This window comes from Triturus cristatus, chromosome 3_2 (genome assembly GCF_964204655.1).
Source record: "Triturus cristatus chromosome 3_2, aTriCri1.1, whole genome shotgun sequence".
Lineage (NCBI taxonomy): Eukaryota > Metazoa > Chordata > Amphibia > Caudata > Salamandridae > Triturus > Triturus cristatus.
The window spans coordinates 329267621-329294818 of record NC_140584.1 but is presented as its reverse complement, the minus strand read 5'-3'; the positions used below and the strand labels follow the sequence as shown (position 1 = coordinate 329294818).

The 27198-nt window shown below is 44.9% G+C and overlaps 1 long non-coding RNA gene across 1 annotated transcript in view; it reads right to left on the bottom strand.

The window, feature by feature from the left end:
- LOC146857292 (uncharacterized) overlaps positions 1–26489 on the bottom strand; it is a 94995-nt gene extending 68506 nt beyond the window's left edge. The window contains exons 1-2 of the long non-coding RNA XR_014979563.1: positions 26026–26489; positions 12949–13080 (exon numbers count right to left, since the gene is read on the bottom strand). This is a non-coding gene — a long non-coding RNA (uncharacterized LOC146857292). The remainder of the gene's footprint in view (positions 1–12948; positions 13081–26025) is intronic.
- Positions 26490–27198: the final 709 nt, after the last annotated feature.

Here is a 27198-nt window from a genome sequence, read left to right as displayed (position 1 = left end):
TGGGAAAAGAGTAAAAAGTTCAGCACATCATGTCATAGAAATACAGAGCCTGAAGAGAAAAATTAATTCAAATGTCTTTGAAAATCATTTGTAATTTATACAATTATTTTTTATGTATAAAACTCCTAAATTATGCAAAAAAAATCCTAAAAACTTTCAAATATTTATATATGAGCATATCACAACATTTAGGAACTAATTACGATGTCGGGCAGACTTAAGTCCGCTCGACACCGTCTCGGTTCTGGGAGCAACCGACCTCTAGTCGGCAGTCCCGACTGCCCAATTAGGATGCAACGAACACTGATTGGTTGCATTCCTACATTTTCCTTTGGGAGCATACATTACGGTGTAAACCGGCCGTGATACATGCTCTTATGGGGAAATGGGAGGTGCTGTTCCTCCTTCCACCCTGTGGCTGCCACCTCAAGGTGCCTCCCACAGGGTGCAGGGATCAACAGGAGGGGCACCACAGGTACCTCCTTGGCCCCCAACCGCAGGTCACTCACAGAAGAGGGCACTGCTGGGGGTCCCCAAACATCCTTTCTGACATAGTTTCCATGTCACAAAGGCACAGCGTGCAAATGACGTCGCCACTGCGTCACTGCTTTCACCATGCATGCGTGGGAAGGAAACAGTGCCCTCACGCATAGCTCATCTACAACTCTGGTGCAAGGGAAAGGTACAGGGACAGGGTGCTCTTTCAGAGGCAAGTGGATAGTGTCAGGAAGTATAAATAATATTGTGTGGTGGTACCTGTGGCTGGAAGCTGACATTAAGGTAGGATTTGAGAAGGTACATTTAAGAGCAAGAGAAGTTGCTGCCTAGGCTAGTGCGGCCAGGTGAAAGAAGAAGATGGAAGCGCTCAAAAGCAAATAATTTCTGGCTGTTAAATTGGTATTGGAATTGAAAATTTACACTGCAGTGGAGAGGGAAGCGTCAGAGGTAGGCAGTGTTCAGGGAAGGGTGGTTGGGGCTGGAATATTTTGTTAAATCATATGTTAATATTTTTAGAGTGTGCAGCTAAGCCGGAGGCTGTATACCGAGAGCTCTGCTTGTTTCCAATATATTAGCCTTTTTCATGTGTACAGGAGTGTAAGAGTGGCCTTACACGGAGGTGATGGAACCACCCTCTCCACATGGAGTATTTGCGGAGGACGCACAAGCACAGTATGCAGATGACATCGCTGGTCTTTTCCTCATCACGGAGAACGTTAGAGTTGCCCTTCCTCAAAGACCGCCAGCCCGGCCACCTTCAGTTCTGGGCCTAAGATAAAACACCAAAGACCATCTGGCCATGGTTATCTCTACCTTTGTCCTGCAACCCCTAAAATGATCTGTCTGTAACCTGATGGTTGTGGCCTTCTCAACCTAGACATTCAGTGTGTGTATTGTGCTTGCCTGATTAATAATGGATCATAATAATGAATACATTTTAATATCACCTCACTCCCCACTGATTTTGTTGGGCAATATTGACTGTCGAAAGTAGTGTTGCGCGGACAGGGCTTTAACTACCAGCGGATATCTCTCTAGTGTTACACAACCCCTAACCTCATCAGCAACCCCGCGAAACCACTTTATCCTGTTTAAGATCACATCCTGGCATGCATGATGATTTTCTCGAGCACGAGTATTCCAGAGACCTGTCTGATGGGCTCTTGGTGATATTCAGAGACAAGGCGACACATCACGCCCGAGGCTGCGAGTGTTGTTTTTCTTTGTTGAACTTTACCATGGTATTTACCTGTTAAAAGGATATTTTTAGCATGTAGACAGCATAGAATAAGAGAAGGTGAGAAAATCAACACATTTTCCTGCTGCCTGGGGCATAAAACCACATGCATTCTTGGTCAGGGTGGGGACTAAGAGAGATAATAGCGCCGGGGTGGAGGAGCTCAGTTAATGGCCGGATTTCTAGCCTCGGTCTTTACTCTATCAGGCAGACACATCGCCTCCTCAGGCCAGGAATCCTTTGTAGAGCTCTTTAAATTATTTTTAAAAGTAGATATTTGCTTTAATCCCTCCACGGCTCACAGACGGTCGTGGGCATAACCTACCTGCCAAAAACAATAAAGGGCATATTATCAAGCACGGCGTTAACATTATCGCCGCTTTAGAGGCAGAAAACTGCCGCTAAAACGGCGATAATGGGCTTGATAAAATGCTCTATGGAATTCCAATTGAAGCCCATGTTAAATGTGATGGACATCTAACATGGGCTTCAATTGGAATTCCATAGAACATATTATCAAGCCCATTATCGCCGCTAAAGCAGCAGTTTTCTGCCGCCAAAGCGGCGATAATTTTATCGCCTGGCTTGATAATATGCCCCTAAGACTCTCTAGACAGGGCCTCTAGGAGGCAGGAAAGGAAGGCAGGTACAATGATGAAGATTACCATCAAGCAGTCTACCTGCTCACCCTCTTTTTCCTCCCCTTCATTTCTCCTGGAGGATATACAAAAGGGTGACTACATCTTGATCCATGAAACCTCCAGCAAAACATACCGCCAGCAAAGGCAATGCAACACATATCGCTGTTGTGCCTCACCAAACCACAGCAAAGAGGAAAGGGTAACCCAGGACAATAACCAAGCTGACAGTCCCACTGCCGCTCTCGTGACACAACAAACCTTCAGGGGGAGAGCAATAAAGTTGAAACTGTACAGACATCTCCCAATGCATAGCTTTAAATGGGCAGGTACTGTCCGGTTTGGAGTACTGGCACTTTTTAATTTTAAGAGGGAGAGTACCAGCACTTCTCAAGAGAAATGTAATACTTTTAATTGGAGAGTTCCGGCACTTCTCAGAGACAAGCAGGTAGTCTGGTACAGAGTACCTGCAGTTCTGTGTTTCCATTTCAAGCACTGTCCCTATGTATCAGATAGGCAACACCTGGAACTCCACCCTGGATGGCAGTGGGCACAAGGAGAATGCCCAGCAATCCTGCCAGCAGGGAAATAAAAGAACAGAATTATACCAGCATATTGAGGGTAAAATATCATCTAGCAAAAATAGTGTGGCCTAAATATCATCTAGAAAAGTATCTCTCAATCAGAATTAATAATAGAAAATGTACTCAAAGTGGAGCAATATTCTATCCACAATATTCATACCAGATGACATTTTTTTTATTGATACTGATAGAGCGAACCTAAAAGCTACAAAGAATATGAAAAAATACCAGTGTCAGACAATGCAAGATGCAAGGGCCTTTCAGACAAGTCCCCCTTGACACCATCAAGTTGCATAGGAACTCAGCACTATAAGAAATACCAGAGATAACAATCTCCCACGAGGAAGGATGCCAGCAAGTATCCAAACCAGGGGAACAGTCCAAGAAGTAGCTAGTTGATGGTTCCAGTGCTGTGACCTCAGCCAGCCACTCCAAAAAGCAAAGTAGCAGACTGCATTGGACAAAAACTTGCATGGAAATTCCCCTGAGGTCCATAACATGGAACAGTGGAGCCACCACAAAATACAAGGCCAACGTTATTGAGGGCAATATGAAAACCAACCCAGGTATGCAGTGCAGATAAGTAAGGATCGAACCAGATAGGCAACTTTGAAAAAAAGACCAATGGATAGAGAATGCCCACAGTGATGCCTGCCTCCAGGAGCCCAAACACACCCAGGAAAGTAGGTGAAGAAGCAATGCATTACCCAAGGAACAAAGGGAAAGCCCAAGACATAGGTAGGAGACCATAGTAGAGGGCAGATGACAAAAAGCACTGGACAGGGTCAATCCTGGTACACCAAAATCCATATAATTTGACATAAGGCTACCAGATCAACCCAGAGGACCCCCAATAGCTCCATCCAAATGCAGATATCTCTCAGCAGTGGCTGGGACTGTAGAAGAAGCTGCATGTATTGAAAGCCCATCCACAGGCCACAAGCACAGTAGTGCAAACATTTCCAAGGAAACGTGACCCAAAACCAGAACCAAAGAGGAGGGTAGCAGCGTACAAAATTGCAGGTGACAAGTGGACAATGAAACATGCACCATGGACATATGCTGTCATGACAATCAGAGAACATTACCACCCCTAGCAAAACAGAGAAAATCCCAGAATAACAGACAAACTGAAAGGATGTAACCAAGAAGGGAATTGCAAGTCCCCTCTGACACAGGGACCCATTGTCAAAGCCTGCCTTGTCATGGAGTTGCAAGTCTCCTCTGATGCAGGGACTCAGGGTCTAAGCCTGCCTTATCATTGCCCAATGACTACCACAAGAGACAAGCATCTTTATTCCGTTGGGAAGGAAGGGCTGGTCCTACAGTGGCCTACTCCTGCAGCAGGAGATCTCACATTGCCAGTCCCAGTGACAAAATGACAAACATGATCACCTGCGCCCTGCCCATGCAGGACACCAAATGTAGATGCTAGGGACCGGAAACCAGCCCAACAGATCAGAAACAGGAAGTGCAACAATGGGCACTGACACAGGAGAAATTAAAAATAAGTACACGGCACCTCGAGCAGGAGAAGCAAAGGGCAGTAGTGTTAATGCCATAAGAACACCAGACCAGAGGAGAGAGGGTCAGAGGGCCATCCAGTCCCCCAGTGGGAGGACTTCAGAAGAGGTACAAAAAAAGAATTAAAGGGATCCACTCCTCACCTTGCCATATCTAAGATGAGACCATCAACGAGTAGCTGCTGAATGCATGAGAGAAGACCTGAGCAAATACTGCCTTCACCGGGGAAGCCAAAAGAGAGCCCTCTCTGACCATAAATGGTCACACCATGCATACCCCAGCCTCTGGAACAAAGATCAGGAAGCCTGTCACCATGGCAGTGACAGATGGGTTTTGTTATTTTCCTCCGCAGAATGCACTGCCTTTATACATATAAAATAGAATTTTAAGTTGTTAGCATGTGGGTCGAAATATGAAATCAATAGAACATGTAATGGTATGAATATTATCCCTAAGGAATATTGGCAAGTTACATCGACCAGTCTAGACAGACCAAGACAAAAGAAAATAGGATTCATTTCACTGTGTAATTGACCGCATCATAAGGGGCAGTCTACATGTTATTGCCCCATCAGAATCCCAGAAATGATTTCCAACTTGTAGGCCATCTGACATAAAATTATATAAGAAACGTCTGACATTTGACTCTAAATTGGCCTGCATTTCTTTTGAGCTGTCATAGTTTTCCTGCCGGCTGATGGTGACAAGGATGAGGATACCACTGAATCCCCAGGAACAGATGAGGGAGCCAGACAATCCAGCCTTGACTCTGCTACCTGGAGGCTGGGCACATGGGACCTCCATAAAATGAGGAGCAGTTGTGAATCAACATCGGAGCAGTCCACCAAGGTGCTGAGATTTGAAAGCGATTTTCTTTTACACTTGATGGCATCACTTTCACATGTTTTGCTTGTGGTTGTTTCAGTTTAAAAATTTACGTTTTTACCTGCCCCTGATTGCATCATTTTTTATCTGTTTTGTTTAGAAATTTGAAGATTATACTTGCTTGTGACTGTTTCATTTTACCTGTTACATTGTGGGCTTTTCGGTCAAAAATCTGGTGTATCTGCAAATTGCCTGTGACAACCTGATTTTTCTTCCTAGTTTCCCCCTGTATCTGTGTTCAGACCTGTGTGTGAAGCAATCCACCCCAGCTCCCATTTTGTCTTAGCAAGTGATTGGAACCAGATGAATCCCCCCCCCCCACCTTAGCAACAGAGATATTGTACTCCAGAGACTGAACAGAGGGTGCTCTGAGATTGTAGTAATCTTCTGTTAGTTGTTTAAGCTGTATTTTAAGGGATAGTAAAACTGGTTTTATGGCCTGGAGAGTGATTTCAGTGTTTGAAAAGCAGTATTGTTAGAGGGCAAAGTTTTAGGCCCTTACCTGCAGTACTTCAGAGTGTGGATTGAGCCTACTTGTCTCCTAGGAGATTCAGAATTCAGGAGCAGCTTCCAGTCCCCTGGCCAGTAAACATTGCCTGAGGTCGCTGGTGCCTTATATAGGCTGCTTTTGGATGTTACATGCGTGCATTGATTGGTGGCTGTATCTGATGTTTCTACTGGATTAGGGTTAGTGTTCTCATTGGCTGACTATTTGAGGGTGCTGATTGGTTCCTGGGTTAGTTGTTCTATTGGATGTAGGGCTTAGGGTTAGTAACACATATGCAGCAACAACGCATCTCTCTTTTAAACACCTCTCATCAATTGGACAATTTAGAATCATACTACATGACTCACATGCTGCACCACCACCCCAACACATACACCTTCTGCAATAAACAGACGCATACAAAATAAGCAACATGCCACTCTTCACAACTTTACTTTTTCATGTTTGCTGCACAACAAGTTTACACTACAAAAACAACACAGCTCACCAACTCACTCTCAAACACTGTGTCCACCACCTACACACGCCAACCTATTAAAATGTCTTCTTAGCCTGCTGAACGAGGAACATGATACAGAACAGCTACACGATTGATATCCTCATACAGCTAATTCTAAAGACACACCTGCTACAAGCCCACAGCATACTGCTCACTCTTCTACAGGACAAAGTCACGCTATCACCAAAGCACATTCTCTAAACTGTCTACTAATAAATGCTCGACCACTCTCTAAAAACAAACATGACATCTACAACCTTCTCATTGACCCAAAACCTGACATACTCTTCATCACTAAATCATTATTAGGGCATGACATGACTCCAGTTCTGCATGAAGCCGTTCCCCTAAGCTATCAAACTATCACGCAAAATCGAATACACAAAGATGGAGGTGGCCTAGATTTTGTGTTCAAACAAACATTACATATCACTAAAGCTGACAAAGTCTCCATACAGGGTTGTGAAGCCCTTTTCACCAGATGCAATCCTACACCGTCTTCCTCGCGTAACTTTCTGCTCCTTTACAGACCTCCACCTAGCAATGCAACATTCACAGGCACAATTCTAGACACTCTTTCAAACCTGATAACACTACACTTCAACCTATGCATTCTGGGTGACCAACATTTGGTTTGACAAACCCAATATGCCACATCCAAAAACAATCATCACTGGCCTAGACACACTGAATCTGCATCAGATCGTCCACAAACCCAAACACATCACTGGACACATTCTAGATGTCATTTTTGCTAATACAGAACCAGTTACCTTTCAAGCAATGACTCCAGTTACATGGTCAAGCCATCATTTTCTTGCTTTCCAACATAAAACAACACAAAGCAATGCACCTAAAACCACCTTATGTGCATCTACCTATTTACGATGGAACAAACTCAGGGTTATATTTACAAGAATTGCCGCTAAGCAAAATTGACGTTGCTTAGCCGCAACTTTTTAATGCGGTGTATCACCGAAAACTATCCCCATGTGAGCAACGTATTTACAGTACATCTCTACATGGTGATAGGCACAGCTCACTGAGCCAAAAGGTGCCACTAACCAGAGTGTCCCTTCGATAAAAATCTTGACCCTAACGTGAAAAAAGTGCAAGCTGGCCAGTCAATTACCTGCTGAAAACTCACGTTAGCCGGCGGGCCGGCACTTTTTTTGCGTCTGGTGGGAAAAAAGTGCAGAAAAACGCCTAAAACAAACAAAAAGCAACCCTCAATGCAAAATGGAGCAGCCTGGAACCCGTGTAGCAGCAGACAACGACCACCCTAATCCCCCTAACAACCAGGATGACAAGCCAGAGTACCAGGGGAAGAGGAAAAGGAAAACCACATTCAGTTAGGAGGAAAATTAGATACTGATTGCGGAGGAGATGGAGAATCAACACCAGCGCTTCGTCAGCTCCAGGGTATCATTGGGGACCAAAAATGCCATTTAGCAGTCCATTGTCAGCAAGGTGAATGCTGTAGCAGAGGTCACGAGGACAGTGATTAACGGCAAGAAGCGCTGACATGATGCCAAGTGCACGACTAAGCAGAAACTGGCCAGCAATCGACAGGCAGCACTGCAGACTGGAAGTGGGAGTCCAGCACCACAGGAGGAGCTTGATGCCTTTAAAGAACAGGTGTCCACAGTCATCTGTGAGGAGTCAGTGTTTAGAGACAGGATAGTGCTGAATATGACCAGCTATATCAGCAACAGGGTAAGTACCAACTAGGAACAGGGGGGAGTAATGTTTTTCCGTCCATCTACAAATGTCTCAGTGTCCACCCACACTGTTTGTTGACCAAATTCCAGCTACAAATGTCCTTGTGGGTACATGCACATGTCCCCTGGGATGCTCAGGTTATTAAAAAACATTTAAACTCATATAATGGTGGGGTAAGGGACTTTTAATCAAGCACACCTGCATGCACTCAACACCAACTGACCAGTCAAGTGTCTTATAACTCTGGGGCAAATTAACAAGAAAAGTGATGGAGTGTGGCATCAGTTCCCTTGGCATAAAATAGTGCTCTGCCACTCCAGAAATGCAGGCCTGTGCTATATATACCACAGTACGTCCCAGTCCTGGTTTCCACCATGCACTGCTGAAAAATGTGTCTGCACAGTGTCAACGCTGGCACTCTTGCACAATGCTGCAAGAGTGTCTGTATTAGTACTAAGCCGATACATTTCTCTGAAGTGCTGCGTGAAATACAATGCTGCACTCTATCGTTGTACATACAGTTCTGAAATGTGTGTCAGAAGTAGGTGAGTATGGCGTCAATCCAAAAAGGCTGGTCTGTCACAGTCTTGTACAAATGCCCACAAGTACAGTGTGAAAGTGTGTCACAATTACACATTGTCGAAAAAGCCACATCAGGTGGCTCTACACTACCTGTTAAATGTTGTGAAGCACGGTTTCACACAGTAAAGTCCAAAAGAGTGATGGTCCTGTTGCCACAGTGGCTTCGAAAAATGCCACAGGTAGCATGAATGCGTCATCTGCTGTTTGGTTGTGTGCAGGTGAATACAGCACATAAAATCACTTTCTTAAATGTAGGACAGAACTATTTGCAGGTGATTCACCCTTGTTGTTCACATGAAAAGCCACAAAAACAAAGCAAGCACCTTGCTTTGTGGATGTGCACATTCCCCAATGATTACACATTACATACTGGAAGTGCAAGTTGCTTTCAATGTTTGCACACGTGTCCTGTTCAATTGAGTATAGTTCACTGCCCCAGCATTGTAGGCATGGGTTAATCATAAATATCCACATGCCTGTTGTGTATGCAATGCTCATTTAACCACACATTCCTATCACGGTAAGTGAAGGGTGAGAAGGGCCCTCATTCACAATGTTGCAATTGTGCAAATTACTTGGCTACACGCTGTCTTGCTCTTATTATTATGAAATCTGTTTATTGTCCTTTTAGTTGTGAACAAATTACATAGTACAATGTAGAATCCAATTGGTTAATAATTGCAATAAAGTCAGTAATACATCACTTATCTTGTACACAGTAATGAATGGAATCTGGTTTGACGCCCATTGATCAGAAGGGAATAAGATTACGGTCCCCTGCGCCAGTACCATCTTAAAAATGTCCCCTTCGCCGTCTTGTGATCAGGTGCTTCCCCCACGGGGACTGGTAGTATTGCACCCAATTATCCCCGTCAGGTGGTCACTTCTATTTCATTAGCCATAAGAAAACGAGGCAAAACAACAAGCGCCCCAATTAAACCAAAACAACAGCAGCAAATTCTGGCCTTACTTCAGCATCCCCTCACATTGTCCTCTGTGCCATCCCCCCTCCCCCCCTCTCTCCCCCGTCATCCCCGTACCCGTCCATTCAGGTCGCTCATTCAACACCATCTCTGGCACCCTGAACCTCTCCTAGTCGGCTAATCCCTAAGCGCCATATTTCGAGCCCAGTCCGCCAGCTAGGTATCTCCCCTCCCCTCCGCAAGGGCATCTCCGAATCGACCCCCATCATGCCCCAGAGTGTCCTAATCCAGGCACGTCAGAACCCGTAAAATTGTGTCCCATTCGGCCGCCATTGGCGTTCGCCTGAGGCCTAGTGTTTCCTCCCTCAGGAGGGCCGTGCTCTCTGCCCTTGCCCACTCCAGCAGCGAACTCCGACACGCTTGTGCATGAGGAGGATCTGCCGCCTTCCAGCGTTTAGTAAGTAATCCCTTCGCCACCACCAATCCCAAGTCGATAAACCTCGACGTGACCTTCGTAGCTGGAGTTCTACGAAAAAGGTGTAATAAGCAGGCTGACCATTCAAATGGGACCTGGCGGCTCGTACATGTACTCAGCGCTCCGTGAATTGCCCGCCAGTATGAAGTCAGCGCGGAGCAGCTCCACAACATGTGGACCAGCCCAGCGTCCAGCTCTCCGCAACGGGGACAACCCACGTCCACGCGATGGAAATACCGGTTGATAGAGGCAGGTGTGAGGTATGCCCTATGCAGAATAAAATATTGGATTTGGCGGAACCGCACGTTCCTTGGGATCCTTGTTGGGCCCTGCAGTGCCCTGTCCCATTCCTTGTCAATCATGGGACAGACCAAGTCCGCTTCCCATTTCCGACGCAGCGGAGTCAAGTCGACCACCGTGTGTGTGCGCAATGAAGCCGCGAACCATCTGATCAAATGCCACTCTCGCCCCATGACATGGAGGTATTGCATAGTGAGGTGTTGCCCAGGCTCCTCTCTGATGTCGCCCCACCGACTCGTCAGCGACGCTATCAGCGAGCGGTGACGAAGAAACACGCTGTCTTGCTCTTATTACTCAAAATGCATTTATCAACATGAACGTTGCTTAATGTGATGTTTTGTTGGCAGTATGTCATTGTATTCATGGTTCAGGGTTTGGTGGTCAATGACTCATATAGACATGTGTGGAACATTGGTCTTAGCTAAAGTCAATAGTGGCAGGAGAAAATGCATAGCCACTGATGTCTGTGATCATTCAGCCATTAACTACTGCATATAAGGACTCTGTACACTACAGTACTTATCATCCATGTGCACACCTCTGTGCTGTCCAACAAAGATCTCCTGCTTGCATCAGGTCATCATTGTCACTGCTGTGGGAAACACAAGGGGAGGGCATGCACTTCTCCACTCTGGTCCACTCCTCTGTCTGTTGACATATGTTTGAATTGGCACTTTAACAATTTGCCAGCACCATGTGCAATTTAAATCTGGTTTAAGGGGCATATGTAGTCAATATAGACCATTAACACAAATGACACATCCCTGGGTGTGCTGAATGACACATGGCACCCTCTAACAGATTGCAACATCTTCCTGTTGTGGCAAGACGCAAAAAATGCAAGAAAGTAGCCACATTACACAATACTCAGTAACTGTCAAGGAAATCATTCCTTGGGAGCACCATCCTCAAAATGCCCAACTTCTGGCAGCACCAATTCTGTTTGTTAAATGTACCAAAAGATCAGAGTGGCCAGATAAGGGGAAGAGAATTAGGGAGGGTACTGCGGGGAAGGAGGCCTGGAACAAGAGATATAGGCGCTTTTACTTGTAATCAATATGAATCATGATTAGTCACCGAATGATTGTAGAACCGAAAGGACGTGACAAAACGTAATAGTCTCTTACCTGTGGGAATAAAGTGAAAACTGTTCTATGTTTAAACACTCCTAAAACATAGAGTGATTACACAAGGAAAGCTTGATATCCTCAGACTCTATATTTATATCTAGAGCAGTAATTAATTCAACACTCTTAACTGCAGAGTGTTTCCATTCATAGTTTCATTATTGTTCCAGTTTAATGCTCAGAGTCGTATCTTCTTTCAGCAGAAGAAAATATACACTGCTTGATATTGACACTGCTTCAGTATTTTGAGTGGGCAATATGCTATAGATGTAACTGTTATCGTAATTTCCAAACAATTAGTCCGTACTTCTGCACTTATTCTGTAATTATGCTCTTTTTTCCACAACTGTTATTGTCACATAATCATTAGTTTTCAGGTTCTTTACTGCCCAGATGTGGGTCCCTTGCTCACTGATTCAACCCAGATCTGTGACTGGGGGTGAGTGTCTGAAAATGTTCAGCGTTCCGTCAGTCATCTCCTTCTGTTTGCTTTGTTGGCCCTAAGCTGGCAGGGTATGCCCAGACGTGGGTCCCTTGCTCACTTTGCCACTGAATTCAAGCTAGCCATGCTGATGAGGGCTGTTACCCCAAACCGGTCCCATGATGCTTGTTTCTGGTCCAGGGAACACATGGCTTGGCAGTTCAGGCTGGACTTTTCCCATGAGGCACAAGATCTAGGCTGATTTGCATATAGCTGTGTCTGAACTGGGGTGACGAAGTGAGCTAAAGAAGGATGATGGAATCAACCCAGATCTGTGACTGGGGATGAGTGTCTGAAAAGTTTCAGTGCTCCTTCCATCATCTCCTTCCGTTTGCTTTGTTCGCCCTAAGTTGGCAGGGTATGCCCAGATGTGGGTCTCTTGCTCACTTTGCCACTGGATTCAAGCTAGCCTGGCTGATGAGGGCTGTTAGCCCGAAACCAGTCTCCATGATGCTTGTTTCCGCTCCAGGGAAGACATGGCTTGGCAGTTCAGGCTGGACTGTTCCCATGAGGCACAGGGTCTAGACTGATTTGCATATAGCTGTGTCTGAACTGGGGTGGCGAAGTGAGCTAAAGAACGATGATGGATTCAACCCAGATCTGTGACTAGGGTGAGTGTCTGAAAAGTTTCAGCGCTTTGTCAATCATCTCCTTCTGTTTGCTCTTTACTGTTAATGTCACACAATTATTAGTTTTCAGGTTCTTTATTCATTACTCATATCTTTTCTCTCTTTGATTATGAAATTCCACCTTGGTAGTTTGTACTAGTCTCTATTTGACAGAGATCTCCATTCGTATTCCAGAGAAATCAATGGGGGTGGGGCAGGAAGTATCACAGCGAACAAGGTAATGCGACGTCCTTACTAGTGAGACTTTGATCTGACTCTGAACGCAAGATAAATACTCCTATCTTATCTTCCTGAATGCACAAACTCTGGAAAAACAGCATAGAGACAAAAATTCACCTGTTTCTTCTGACCGCGGCAGGAACTCCTTCTTCTACAACGAGCCGCAATCACAAGCGATTGGCATCGGGTGCGGCCGGTATTTATAATAGTGCCACACCCAAGATGGCACCCATAACGAGAAACACGTACCTGCATAAACAGAACAAAAGATGCCGGTTAACAAAGGTAACAATAGGTTTCTATGGCATAAGAAAACAAGGCTAATGGTGCAAGATGACCTTTACAAAGAATGAAAGCGGCAATAAATACATGTGGGTCAATCACAACAAGGCACTATTACTGGGCATAGGTGACAATAAGAGCATGTGTGCCATTCACAGTAAAGCTACTAATGGGCTCACAGTACAAGTTACACACACTACAAGCTATCAGTTACTATGAAGGCACTAATGGGCACACAATACACAAAACAAGTTATATAGTAGCTATCAGTCATGACAGTAACATGGTCACATAACTGTATAACAGTCAGTTGTTTGTCCTGATCTCAGTTTCAAATATACAGAGGGATCAATGGACACATATCCGTGTTCAGAAGACATACCTATGATGAATCACATCTTGCTAAACACAATCACTTAAAACAATGCAATACAAAAGATGTCTGTGATTTCCATTTGAAAAATAGGTTACGTTGTAGCCACTTTGTCTACATTAACCACCGAAAGGCAAAGTGAATATTTACGTTTGATTTACTAACAATGTCCTTCACCATCTTGAATAATCTGGGTTGTGTAGATTTCCCACTTTAAGCTTCACCCCTGCACTCATAATTGTATGTGTGTGTATTGAATTTACCTGGTATCAACCAAGGTACACTTAGACCAAAGGGTTAGGGGGTCTGAGTAGAGGGTATGACTGTCAATGAACATGAAGGTGTTCCTTCCTGCACTCAAACATCCCTTAATGGGACTGACCTGGGTCAATGTGTGCCTCACACATGAACACACATAGACACATCTCAGATCATGCTAATTGGAACAAATCACCTTGTCTCAACAACTTTGAAATTGCTGTCTCCCTGGGCTCAAGTTCATGAGTGGCCTCATCCTCAAGCCACACTAGTAAATAGGTGGCATTGGCAATATCAATTATTATTATAACATTTGTTAAGCGCTACTGTTACCCGTAGCTGTCCTGGCACTATGTGAAATCTTGCCCAAGGCTCAGAGCAGAGGTCAGATTAACCGGTAAACAGCCAAGTTTTTAAAGCTTTTCGAAAATCCAGTAAGCTGGTCATACCTCTGAGGTATAGTGGAAGATTATTCCAAGCCTTGGCTGCATTCACTACAAAACTTCTTCCACCCCAGGTGGCCTTTTTTGCAAATGGCACATGGACCAGCTTAGCATCAAATGACCGCAGTGATCTGATTGGCGTATACCAATACAGCACTCTTTTAAATAAGCCGGGCCGGTCCCATGAAGTGCCCTGTGAGCCAGACACAAAGCTTTAAATTGGGTACGCTTCCTAACTGGCAACCAATGAAGCTTCTGTATCTCCTTCAAGATTTGTGCATATTTTGGAATGCCCGATACCAATCTAGCAGCAGCATTCTGCAGGAGTTGCAACTTCTGCATTATTCCTTCCTGGATATTAAAATACAAACTGTTACACTAATCCAGCCTAGACATGGTGAGAGCAGTGATGACTGTTTGGCGACATTCTTTAGGTAAAAACGGCAGAATTTTCTTGCAGGACCTGAGAGCAAAGGACGTAGCAGTGGCCACTGAATTCACTTGGTCTCTGAAACTAAGCTTCTGGTCAACTCACACTCCTAGGATTTTTACCTTCCTGTTAGGTGAGGGGAGAGGACCCAAGATGTCTGGCCACCATTCTGGGGTCTAAAAATTAGGATCATTGTCAAAACATACCACCTCCGTCTTACCAGAGTTCAATTTAAGGCAGTTTTGGGCCATCCAAATCCCTACGGCATTCATGCAGTCCTTAAAATGGACAGCCGTGCTCCGCCACTCAGCTGGTTGTAATGAAACCACGATTTGGGTATCATCCGCATAGGAGGTCAAGCTAAACCCAAATGACTGAATAAGGGGCGCCATAGAGGACACATATATGTTAAATAGTGTCAGACTCAATGAGGACCCCTGCGGGACCCCACATGGCAATGAAAAAGGCTTGGATGAGAATTCCCTCAGAGACACTGACTGACTCCGGTTTGACAGGAAAGATTTCAGAAGTCTCCAGGCGGAGCCCTGTACTCCGATCTCCTGCAGCTGGTCCATCAACAAATCGTGATGGGCCGTATCAAATGCTGTAGAAAGATCTACCATGATCAAAGCAGCCTTGCCCCCTTGATCTAAAATGGTCCGGATCTCTTCAGTAGATTTTCAGGAGAGCAGATTCGGTGCTATGCCCCCCTCTGAAGCCATACTGGGTTGGGTCCAATGCTTGAGTAGACTTCAGAAGTTGCGTATTTAAATTCCTCTCAACAATTTTTGCAGGTACCGGGAGTCTGGATATAGGCCTGAAATTGTTGGGGTCTTTTGCGTCAAGATTCGGTTTCTTTAGTAGTGGCAGAATAGAGGTTTTTTTCCATTCTAGCGGGAAATACCCCTCTGAGTATGTAGTAATAAAAATGGAGTTCAAGACTCGGGAGACCGGTTCTGCCACTAACTTTAATATCGTTATCGGGCAAGGTTCAGAAGGGGAGCCAGATTTAACCAGCATATGAAGATTAAAGGTCTCTGTAACTGTAAGCTGGGCACATTTTTCCAGGTGAGCTTTCTTTTCTGTATTTAAGTCATCCATTTGGCCCAAAGTAGTCTTAGGTGTTACATTAGAGAAAGTGGAGAAGATAGCATCCACTTTCCCATAGAAGAATCTGGCCAATTTTTCACAGAGTTCCTGACTAGGCGTAGCTGTAATAGCCACTGGTTTGGCCAAACTGGTGACTGTGATAAATCTTTCCCTTGCTAAGTTTTTTGCATTGTTTATCTTAGTGGAGAAGAATATAAGCTTTGCATAATGAATCAGCTGTTGGGTTCAGTGGAATGTCCACATCAAAACTTTGGGCATCATTCATATGTATCCAGCCAAAGGACAGCACAGCGGGCCTTGCTTCTGTTCTGTCCTACGGCTAAAGAAAAGGGCATGAAAGGGCTGTATCTCATAGATGTTACATTCCAGTAATTTTCTCCTGCTGTGGTGCACAATGTGCTGCGTCTTGCCAAAGCAGGCAGCCTTTGCACCATGGTCAAGTCTGCCTACATTGAGTGGACGATCACCTTTTGTGCAGGAACCGAAACCTTCTTGCACAATATCAATCAGAATAGGCTTTTCCATCTTTGCATGTGTGCAAAGTGTCAAAAAGCCATGGATGTTCCTGGGAATACCCCAGCAACATCTCAGGAATGTACCTTTCACACGTTTTTCAGTGTAAAAGGGATACAGATTCATACGCCCTTGAAAAACCACATACCATGTCCTTATAAATCTGCCTGTGTCACAATGCACCACCGTAACGTCAAACAAAGTGATTGACTGTCAGCACAATGATACCGGCTGGCCCTCATAAATGAGACCCTCAAGGATCCCTAATCATACACACCTAGAGTATGGAAGGGTGCATATTCACCAGTGGGGTGTATCCATGTGAGGTAGCTCAATGCAGCATTGTAAATAAGTTTAAATAACAAGCACCACAGGAAGGTCTGCATAGATGAAGTTTTAGGTACACTTATAGTACGGAGTCTGCTCTGTTGGAGGTGACAGAATGTATCATGGGTATGCTAGACCAAGAAGGAAAGGCTGTTCGGATCCTGCTCTATTTTTCGGCGGCCTTTGACACTGTTCCACACAATAGGAAGCCTCTTGATAGACTAGCAAACATTGGTTTGGGCGGGACCGCCCAAACATGGATGTCCTCCTTCTTGGAAAACAGATCACAGGACATCTGGTAACCCCCTTTTTCATCTCCCATATCTGCCATTAATTTGGGTGTTCACTAGGGCTCTATTATCAGTCCCACCATTTTCAATATATACCTATCACCCCTTGAATTTGTGGTAGAAGAAGAAGGCGATAAAATTGTGTCATACGCGGATGACACTCAGCTGATTTTTACCTGTGACAAAGGAACCGACTTTGACAGCGCAAATAGCACAGCACAAAGGTATTCAATTGGCTTAAGATAAATCAGCTGAAGTGTAACCCGGATAAAACAGAAGTCGTCTTCTTTGGACAACCTGAAACGTATAACTGGAGCACTTGGTGGCCAAAAGACCTGTCACTCCCGCCTTCAGCTAAGGAGAAAGTCAAGATCTTAGTTATTGTCATTAACAATACTCTCTCCATGTGTTCACAGATTCAAACTCTAACCAGCGCGTGCTTTGGTATACTTCGCATGTTAAAGAAATTCCTGCCACTGCTATCACTAGACAGTAGAAAGATAGTGGTGCAATCCTTGTTGACATCTAAACTAGACTATGTCAACAGTTTGTACCACGGTTTGCCAAAATGTCTCATTCAGCGCCTGCAAGTGGTGCAAAACACGGCAGCCAGAGCATTTGTGAGGCCTAAACCCAGATCTAGTATGACCCCAATTCTAAGGTCCTTCCACTGGCTGCGTATGAAAAAAAGGATCAACTTCAAAGCTATGGAGAACTTTTTTAAAGCTTTCTACGTATGAGGGAAGATCATTCGGTTTCCTTGGCGCAAGGATGTGGAACAGTCTTCTAGATCCTCTGAGTTCAACCACAGACCTGCTAACTTTCAGAAAGAATCTTAAAACCTGGATTTAAAAAACGTACCCTTCTCCATCACCCCTCCACTCCTCGCGCTGTTTTGCACCAGGACACTCTAGTTTGAGTGGCTGTGCGCTATATCAAATGCATTTATTTCATTTAATTTCATATTTCATAGACTTTGAACACTGACATACAAACCTGCGTGCAACAGGTGTTACGTGTAACACAAGAGAATGGAAAGTGTCATGAACTCGAATTGTAAAATGCTAAAATGCTTGGAACAGTATCTGCCCTTTACAGTGCAGAAGATGGAACATCACCTCCTGCTCAGAAGTCTGTCCCACTCTTCAATGATGGCATTGATGGTGAAGAAGAGCTCACAATCATCGACCAGGACACCCTCCAAGAGCTGCTCAACTCCATAGGTAGCCCTTCTCCGGACCCGGAGAGATCCAGCAGCGTTGTGGCATCTCCAGCGGGCCCGCCAAACATCCAGAAGGCACCACCTATCACCACAGCCACAAACATGAACTCTGAGGACCCACAGATACTATTTCAATGTATTGCGGTAGGAGTCCAGCGTGAGGTGGCAGACCTGGTGCAGCGGGGTTGGAGAGCCTGGCAGCCAAACCATAAGGGGATCCGTGGGTACCTTAGTTCCAGTAGGGACCCCTCCGCTGCCATCAGAGGCCCCTACAGTCCGCTCTATAATCTCCAGCAGAACCTGGCTGACATTGCCGGTGTTACGACACAGAGGCAACAGCAACTGTCCTGCTTAAGTGGCACCAGCGATGTGGCCAAAGAGTTGGGGGCATTGCGGAAGATCATGGAAAACATGGAGCAGAAGCAGGCTTCCCACTTGGCTGCCATGGCTGCCTACCACCGTGACATTGCTGGAGTCCTGCAAGCCCTGCAGCCCATTCTCGCTGTAGAGATATCTCATCTGGTGGCACAAATGAATGCTGCTGCACCTACAGCATCCACCTCTTCTGCCTCTGAAGTGTCTGTGTGCCCCTAAGCTGCCGCAAATCATACAGCACCTGCACGGGAGGCACCAGACATATCAGAGGAGGAAGATGTGGATGAAAAATCAATCACAAGGAGAAGCCAGCAGTAGTGTTCATCTGTGTCAAATGGCTAGTTTCTGCTTAGCCCTGTGCTTACCATCATGCCTCGGAATATCACCAGTACCACACTGACGTTGCTACGTTCACCTTGGACATTTCATGGACTGCCAATGTGGCCATTGATCCTCAGTGACACTGCAATCATTCTCCTAACTGAAGTTTTTTGATTCCTCAACATATCTCATGTCATGTCGCCCCACAATTACTCTGTCTGTCCATCACCTGGCTATGTATACAATTTGGGGGTTGTTCTCAAAAGAACCGATCCAACCAAACTATTTCAAATTCACACATGTAAATAAAAGCACTTCAATTTCCATGATGTGTGTTGTCAGTGGTGATCAAACTTGAGAGTTGTCAACAATGTGCGTAAGCAGTGCAGCTAGCACAACAAAGCCAGAGGGCATTACCAAAAATGTGGTCTGCTGAGTCTGCTTCCTTGTTAGGCAGTGAGATGACAGGAGATGTGTGAATGACTCACTGGCTCAAATCTTCAAGGCAACATTGTCACTGGAATGCCACTTTCACAACGTTCGTGTGGGGATAGGGCCTTGGCCAATTAATCAAGTCTGCATAAAGCCAGTTGAAGTGGCCTAACCTTACTTAGGTAACGAGGCATAGTTTGAACCTATACTAGCCAATGTGGTGTACAATGGGTGTTGTGATGGCTGTTCTGCCAAAACACAGTGCCAGATAGATTCTTTACCACATTCACAAAGATAATGTACTAATGTTGCTGTAAGAGGAGAAATGGTGGTGCAATAAAACAGTGACCCACATACATAGTTTAAAAACAAATGTTGTAGTGGCATTTCGAAGTTGATATAACACGTATACATTCACTGTATCTACTGTCATAATTACTTTCGTTGTTTTCCACATCTCAATCTCCTGACATCAATATCTGTAGGATACTTGATCCATATACATTTATGTTAGAAGGTACTATGCATTTTTCATTATAAACATTGTAACCTCCCCCCATTGTTGAGTCAGATCATCTAAAAGGAGAGCTAGCAGGAAGGTCTTCACATTAATCACTTCTAGCCTCTTTGTCATTCTCAAGTATTACCTCCAGTGGTCGGTTCCACTGGACCTGAGCCCTCTTCCCTTTCTCCCAGTGATTCCTCATCCAGGGCACGTGGTTCTTTAGTGTCAGCTATCATGAGGAACCACTCTCGTGCATCCTCTTCTAGCCTTTCATCCCTCCTGAGTTTTTTTCATTCTAACTAGTTCCGCTATCGCCCATTTGCCCATGTCATTTAGTCAACCCTCCAAAGTGGTGAGGTCCGGGCTGAGCCACTTCATCGCAATCCTTATTTTTGCCAGTACTAGACCCAATAGAACAAACTTTCTACTAAACGCCTTAGTTTTAGGCATGTGAAACAGCCCTAATATTACTACCATGACTGTTCGTGAGATTTTCCATCCGGTGGCAACTTGTATCCTGTCTATTACGTTCCCCCAGTATTGTGCAAGTGTGGGATAGTCCCATATCATGTGGACAAAATTCACTTCTGCCTGTTCACAACTAGGGCATTTGTTAGTGCGGTCCGGGTATATTTTGTTAAAAGTTTTGGGGGTCAGATAGTTCTGATGAATAATATTATATTGGATAGGCTTAAATCTCGCATAGGAATTTGTATTCCTGACTCCCTAATGTACTTTAACCCGATCTTTTTCTGACAGGGGTTCGCCTACCCTATCGTCCCATCGTGCCTGGACAGGAAGGTTTTTTTTTTGGAAGATCATCTCTTAGCACTCTCTATAAATGTGTGACTAGTCTGCGTCCCCCGGTCAGGTTAAGTAGTGCCTGTAGGGTCAATGTGATGTGCGGCTCCTGTTGAAATGAGGGCCATATTTCCCGGGCGACAGCTGCAATCTTTGAATATTGTAAGAATTGGCCCCTACCTACTTCATACATATTTTCTGCTTCTTCCCTAGTTATAAATTGATTATTACTATGTAGATCTCCCATTGTATGGCATCCCCCTTTTATCCATCGCTTAAGGGACATTGACTCCGCTATCTTTTTAAAAGGTTGCACCTTCCATAGTGACATATCCGGGGCATAGGGTGCATGTCGGACTACTTGTTTAATTGCCATTTCCCAAATCGCTGCTACATGTTGAATAATGTATGGGTATGATTCGGGGATTTCGGTCCCCCTCATAAAGAGCTCGGGCAAGGGGATCTCTCCATATGTACCCACCAATAATTGTTTCTCTCAATTCTTATCTTCATCCATCCAGTGTACAGCATGCTGAAGTTGCGTGGCCATATAATAGAGCTCCAGACGTGGGACCTCCATTCCTCCCGCTTCCCATTTTTGTTGGAGGGTGTCAAGTTTTACACTTTTCCTTCCATTGGCCCACAATAGTTCTATCAGTAAGCGCTCTATTGTTTAAAATAATGTTGTGGGATTTTATATATTGAATTCTGCAAGATGTAGAGGCATCTTGGTAGTATGACCATCTTTGTTATAGCTATTCTTCCCATCAGAGATAGCAGCAGCTCCTTCTAGAATTTAACAGAACGACTGATGCCTTCTATCATTTTCCTAACATTGCTCTCTAGATAGGCTGTGGGGGTGTTGATTAATTGTATCCCTAGGTACCTGACCTGCTTTGATACCCACGTCAGCCCTACACTGGGTAAGTCGTGTTCCAGTAGCTCAGTCAGTCTCCCCATAGGGAACAATTTCGTCTTCCCACAGTTAAGACGGAGACCGGACACTGCTCCCAATTTTTCAAGTTCTGCGAATAGAGCTGGTACTGCTTCATCTGGGTGGCGCATATATTCTAATGTGCCGTCTGCGTACATCAAGACCACATGTAAGGTCTCTCCTAATTGGATTCCCCACTTTCCCAGCTTCTATCTCAGTGTAATAGCCAAAAGCTCCATTGCAATGGCGAATATGAGAGGAGATAATGTGCAGCTCTGTTGGTTGCCTTTCGTCAAAGCAATTGGTCTCAAACCTGTCCTCGTAGTTTCACTCTGGCCGACGGTCGGTATAGATTATTTTATTTTAACCCATTGGATAAAGTCCTGACCCAGCCCCATTCTTTCGTGAATTGCCCAGATATATTCCCACTCAACTTCGATATCTAGAAGCGCCAATGCACTGTTCCCACTCACTAGACTGGGAGCATGCCATACATGTACCAGTCTACGCAAACTGCGAGTGATATTCCACCTGGGTATGAACCCAGCCTGGTAAGAATGAACAAGTTCGGACATATATGGAAGCAGGCGGGACGCCAAAATCCAGCTTAAGATCTTGGCGTCCATATTTAGGAGAGATATTGGTCTGTAGGTGTTCGGGATTAGGGTTTTTAATCTGGTTTAAGTATCATAGTTACTTCTGCTTCTTTCATTGTTTTTGGTAGGAATATTTTTGCTAGTGCCTCATTAAAGACCTCCAGTAACTGGTCAGCTATCAGTGGGGATAATCTTTGGTAGAATTCTGCTGGAAGTCCGTCACTCCCCGGGTATTTTTCTGTTTTTAGTTTCTTAATGGCTAGTAACAGTTCCTCTTTTGTAATTGGCCCCCAAGGGCCTCAGCCTCCCCTCTTGTTAATGTGGGTATTTTCATAGTGTTTAAAAAATCTCGCATTATTTGCTTGGGTGGGTGAGGATTTTTGTTGCATACTGATTCTAAGTGTAGTGCAAATTCCCCTAGGATCGTCTTCTGTGTACAGAGGGTATCCCCATTTTTATTTTGCATTTGTAAAATAGGTGTAGCTTCTTTATCCGATCTTAGAAGTCTCGCCAATATTGCGCCAGTTCTATCTCCTTCCATATATATCCTCTGTCTATGTGTTGTGTATGTACATTTTTCCAACCTAGTCCAGGATTCCAGTAATTCCTCTCTCACTTTATGCCATTTGGTGCTATATTGTGTTATATTGTGTAAATCGTCTTCCATTTTTTTCAGCTGTCATTCTAGTGTTTTAATATATCTCTCCAGTTGATGTTTCACCCCATAGGTCATCTTCATACATACTCCCCTTATTACCACCTTCATAGCCTCCCATTCGGACGATCTGTTAGCTGTACATCCCTAGTTTTCCTCGAAGTAATCCAATATAGCCTGTGATATTTGTGACGCATAAGGTAGATCAGTATGCGCCTCCACCTGTAGTCTCCATAGTGGAATAGCAGGGCAGCCCTCTCTCAATTTTTCAGTGTCAGTAACAGTGGCGAATGGTCAGAGAGGTAGTGAGGCAGATAAACTATACCTTCCGTCGCTGCTGATAGCTCAGGTGTCAGACATTAATGGTCAATGCAGCTGAATGTGTTAGCTGCCGGGGTGCAGCACGAAAATGTTTTCCTATGTGGGTTCCTAGCTCTTCATTCGTCTCTCAGCTGCATGCCCTGCACTATTGTTAGTAGTGATGCTGTCATTCGGGGCTTTGTGTTATTTCTAGGGGGCTCTCTATCTAACATACCATCAAATATGCAATTAAAGACTCCTGTGAGTATAATCTCCGCACCCATATATGGCGTCACCGCCTTCATAATTGTCAGAAAAAAATCAGAACAGTCCGAATTGGGTGTGTAAACATTAATAATACATACTTCCCTTCCCTCCAAATTGCCATGCAAAATGACAAATCTCTTCTCTGATTCTAGGACATGATGTAAGTGCTGAGAAGGAGTCCCAGATGTTACCCATATGAGTGCTCCTCTCGCGTATCCCGAATAAGAGGTAATATAGATCTGTCCCCTCCATCTCCTCTTTACACTAGTAATTGTATCTCCCCATTTGTGAGTCTCTTGCAGACAGGCTATGGCCACCTTATATCGAGTCAGAAAGGCATGTATTCTGCGTCTTTTATCAAATCCTGCTATACCCCGCACATTCCAGCTAGCAATCTTTAGAACTTGTGCAGCCATCATTAGTTGTTGTAATCCGCATTTTGCCTGTTCCTCCCATAAGTTTGTCACATCCCTCACTCCATACATACTGGATTTTAAATGGGACCGGTATTTTGGACTCGACAATGTGATCTACCCCCAACTCAATATAACATTGGAAACTGAACTTTACCTTGCCCTCTCCGTCCCCTTGGGCAGTCGTTCGACTCTCGCCTCCGTCATTATAACTGATGCCATTTTCAACACTTACCGCCTTATCACCCTCCCCCCTCAACAAGTGCGTACTTTTGGTTTCCATAACATTACTTTCCAAGTACATATATCGTATACAAGTATTTAACTCTGGTTTTAGTATTAAAGTTCCTATAGATGGTTGCTGTGACAGTGGACTGGTCTCCGCCGGGGTGTGAGGAAACTCCTCAAGCTCCCCAAGTGAATCTCAGCCTCTGTTGGGGGAAATGCTACCCCTCGACTGCCGCGCACCATCCTAAGTTATTTTTTATGATAGTGTTTTCTCCGCCTCATTGTCCTTATTGTTAAAGAAAGAGATCTCTCCCCTGATGTAAACATGTTCGTTGATCGCTTATCTGTGTTTATCCTTATGTCCTCTAGATTCTGTTCATTCATGCCCATTTCCAGAGCCCCCCGGATCTGTCATCATATCCTGTGATGTCATATCCGATTCGGGTACGGATCTGTATCAGAGGCATGAAGTGTCCCATCTTGTAGAACTTTGATCCGCCCAGGAATGCCTTGCCATCTTGGTTGAAGCTGTCTCTTTGATCTCCGTGCCCCTGCATCTGATTCCTGGTCTCCTGGGTTCTGCTGATCCCGTGGGTGGCACCAGGCAGTTCCATCCTTCTCCCCTGGCATCTAGCCAGTCGCTGGCTTCAGAAGCTGAGAAAGACAACAGAACACGGCCCTCCTGTTCAATGCGTAGCTTTGCAGGGAATATGAGACTATATTTTAAATGTAGGTCTCTAAGTCTCCTCTTGACTGCTATTAAGGTCTTTCTCTGCTCTTGAACTCTTTGTGTGTAGTCTGGATATATTGATATAGGGTGTCCCTCCTAGTGAATTTGTCCTCTAGTGCGGATAGTCTGCAGAATGACATTGCGGTCTTTATAATTAAAAAATCTAGCACTGATGGCTCGTGGAGGTGTGCCTGGTTTGGGCGGGGGAACTAATGCCTTATGTGCTCTATCCACATTGAAAAATTTGGAGAGTCTCCTAGGGGTCAATTCCTTCGTGATCCAGACCTCTAGAAATAATTCTGCTGAGGGGCCATCTGCTTTCTCTGGAAAACCAAGAAATTGTAGGTTGTTCCATCTTGATCGTCCTTCTGAGTCTTCTGTCACTGAGATTACGTACTTCCTTCTGTCCGACACTTTCCTTAGGTCACATCGTAGAAGATTAACATCTATGGCTATTGCTTCAATTCTGTGTACCATATCTTCTCTCGTTATCTGGATCGCTTGAATTACATCTGCTAGTGTAGGGGGAGCTGTGTTAGTCTGTTCATGTGGGTCCAGCCTTCCGTTGGTGTTTTCTTCCCTCGTTTCTGCACCTTGTATAATTGGTTGTGCATAATTCGATATTTATTAGCTTGTGCTTTTGTTGCCTTTTCCTTCACCATTGTTTCAGGGAGTGCCACTTCTTGTATTAGTAGAATTAGGAAGTCCTCCCCCCCTGCACTTCCTTAAGTGTGATATTTGATCCAAATATTTTCCCTATGAGAGTGTTATATTCTATGTATCCTCTTGGGCTCAGCCTTCCTTCCGCCCCTCCAGGAGTGCCACAGCTTTGCCTGGTCTTGTAGAGAGTCCTTACCAGCGGCGCTGCGTCACTGGTCTAGGTGAGCAGCTGCCGCCCGCCCTTGCTACTCCCCTTTGGTCATTGTCATTGTGATGTCCCGTTCTCTTTGTGTTTATCTGCTTGCCTGTTGCCGACTTTGCGTGCCTTGGTCCTCACTACTTCATATATTTTAATGTTATTTTTTTCAGGGTGCCGCCTTTCTTTTGTGTCCTGGTTGTTCAGGCCTTTGCAGTGTCTCTTAGGATGGTCCACAAGAGAATCGCACCCTCCCTTCCTTTGCTACTGTTTTCCTTGTTGTTCAGGATGGGTTTCTTGAACCCCCTTCCCCATTAATCAATGTGGGGCCGTGGGCGGGCTTAGTGCCACATTATGTGTTGTCAGTTGATGCACAAATAATAAACCTGGTGTGTGTGTGCAATGTTATGCAGGCCCAAACCTCAGCTTTTAATTTTCTCCCCTTGCTCTCTTGAAATATTCAATGCGTTGTGGGCCCCTTGTATATCCACCGCATCTAGGTGTGGTCTACCCTCGCTGCCGGCACTCCTTACCCTGTGACGTGGTCTATCAGGACTCTCCCCGTCGTCGGCTTGCCCATGAGTGCACCCGCACACCGGCCGCTCGTCACGGTCACAGGCCTCTTCCCTTTTTGTCAGACTTTGGGTCTCTGTCTCCACGCACTATCGGCCCTCCGGGTACCATTCGGCACCCCGTGTCTCCTGCGTGTCTTCTTCAACTCGGAGCTTGTTGGACTGCTTACTCTGCTCCTACGGCTCCTCAGCTCTCAAGATGGCGCCGACCGGCTCCCGAGAGCCCACCACTCGTCTTTACGATCTCTACACACTCGGCTGCTCTCCGTTTTGTATAAGCATCAGGGAAGGTCGGCACCGTGTTCCGATGACTTTTGGGACATTTTTTGGAGCAGGATTCGGTAGGATAATGATAAAATTAACAGGCAGTTGAGAGGAGCTCTGACGAGTTTGTCTACATGGCTATCTTGCTTGGCCACGCCCCCAATTCACATACATAGTTGTGCAGCATTTTGATGGACACATCCATGCAGCAAAACAAAATGACTCTCAGTGTAAGGGTGTCTGCGTTGTAGGTGAGGTAATTTTCATGTGCAGGAAGGTGTCCCTTCCTGTACATGAAACAACAATTGTGTTTTGCTGTTTCCATGGGTTCTGTTCAACGCATCACACATGGAAACAGCAAAAACAAAGAGAAATTGGACATTTATACTCATTGTTCAAGGATAAGTCCAGGTTTACCCTGGTCTCAGTTTTGACCACTGCCCCATCTTTACAACACCCCTGTAAATATGGGGCAGCCTCAAAATCGGGGTGTTTAGTGGTGGAACGGCCAATACAACACCCATTGCCTTCCCCTTTCATGCTAAGTATAGCATGAATTTGTGCCTCATGTACAAGGCAGTGTTAAGCCACATTAGGTGGCTTACCGCTGCTTTGCAAATAATGCAAATCCCCTATCGCCAACCAAACATCTACAAAAGTGACGGGGTGACAATAGGGGCTTGTAAATATGACCCCAAGTACCACACAAAATACCTAGATCATGGAACCAACGTGGTGTGAGTCCAGTGCCTCCATTGTCTAATGTATTGTTTTTTACTTGGTGAGTTTCATTGAAGATGGCAACTTATTCAGCACACTATCCCAATGCAATATCTACAAATAACTTTGCAATCCTACATATCATGCGTT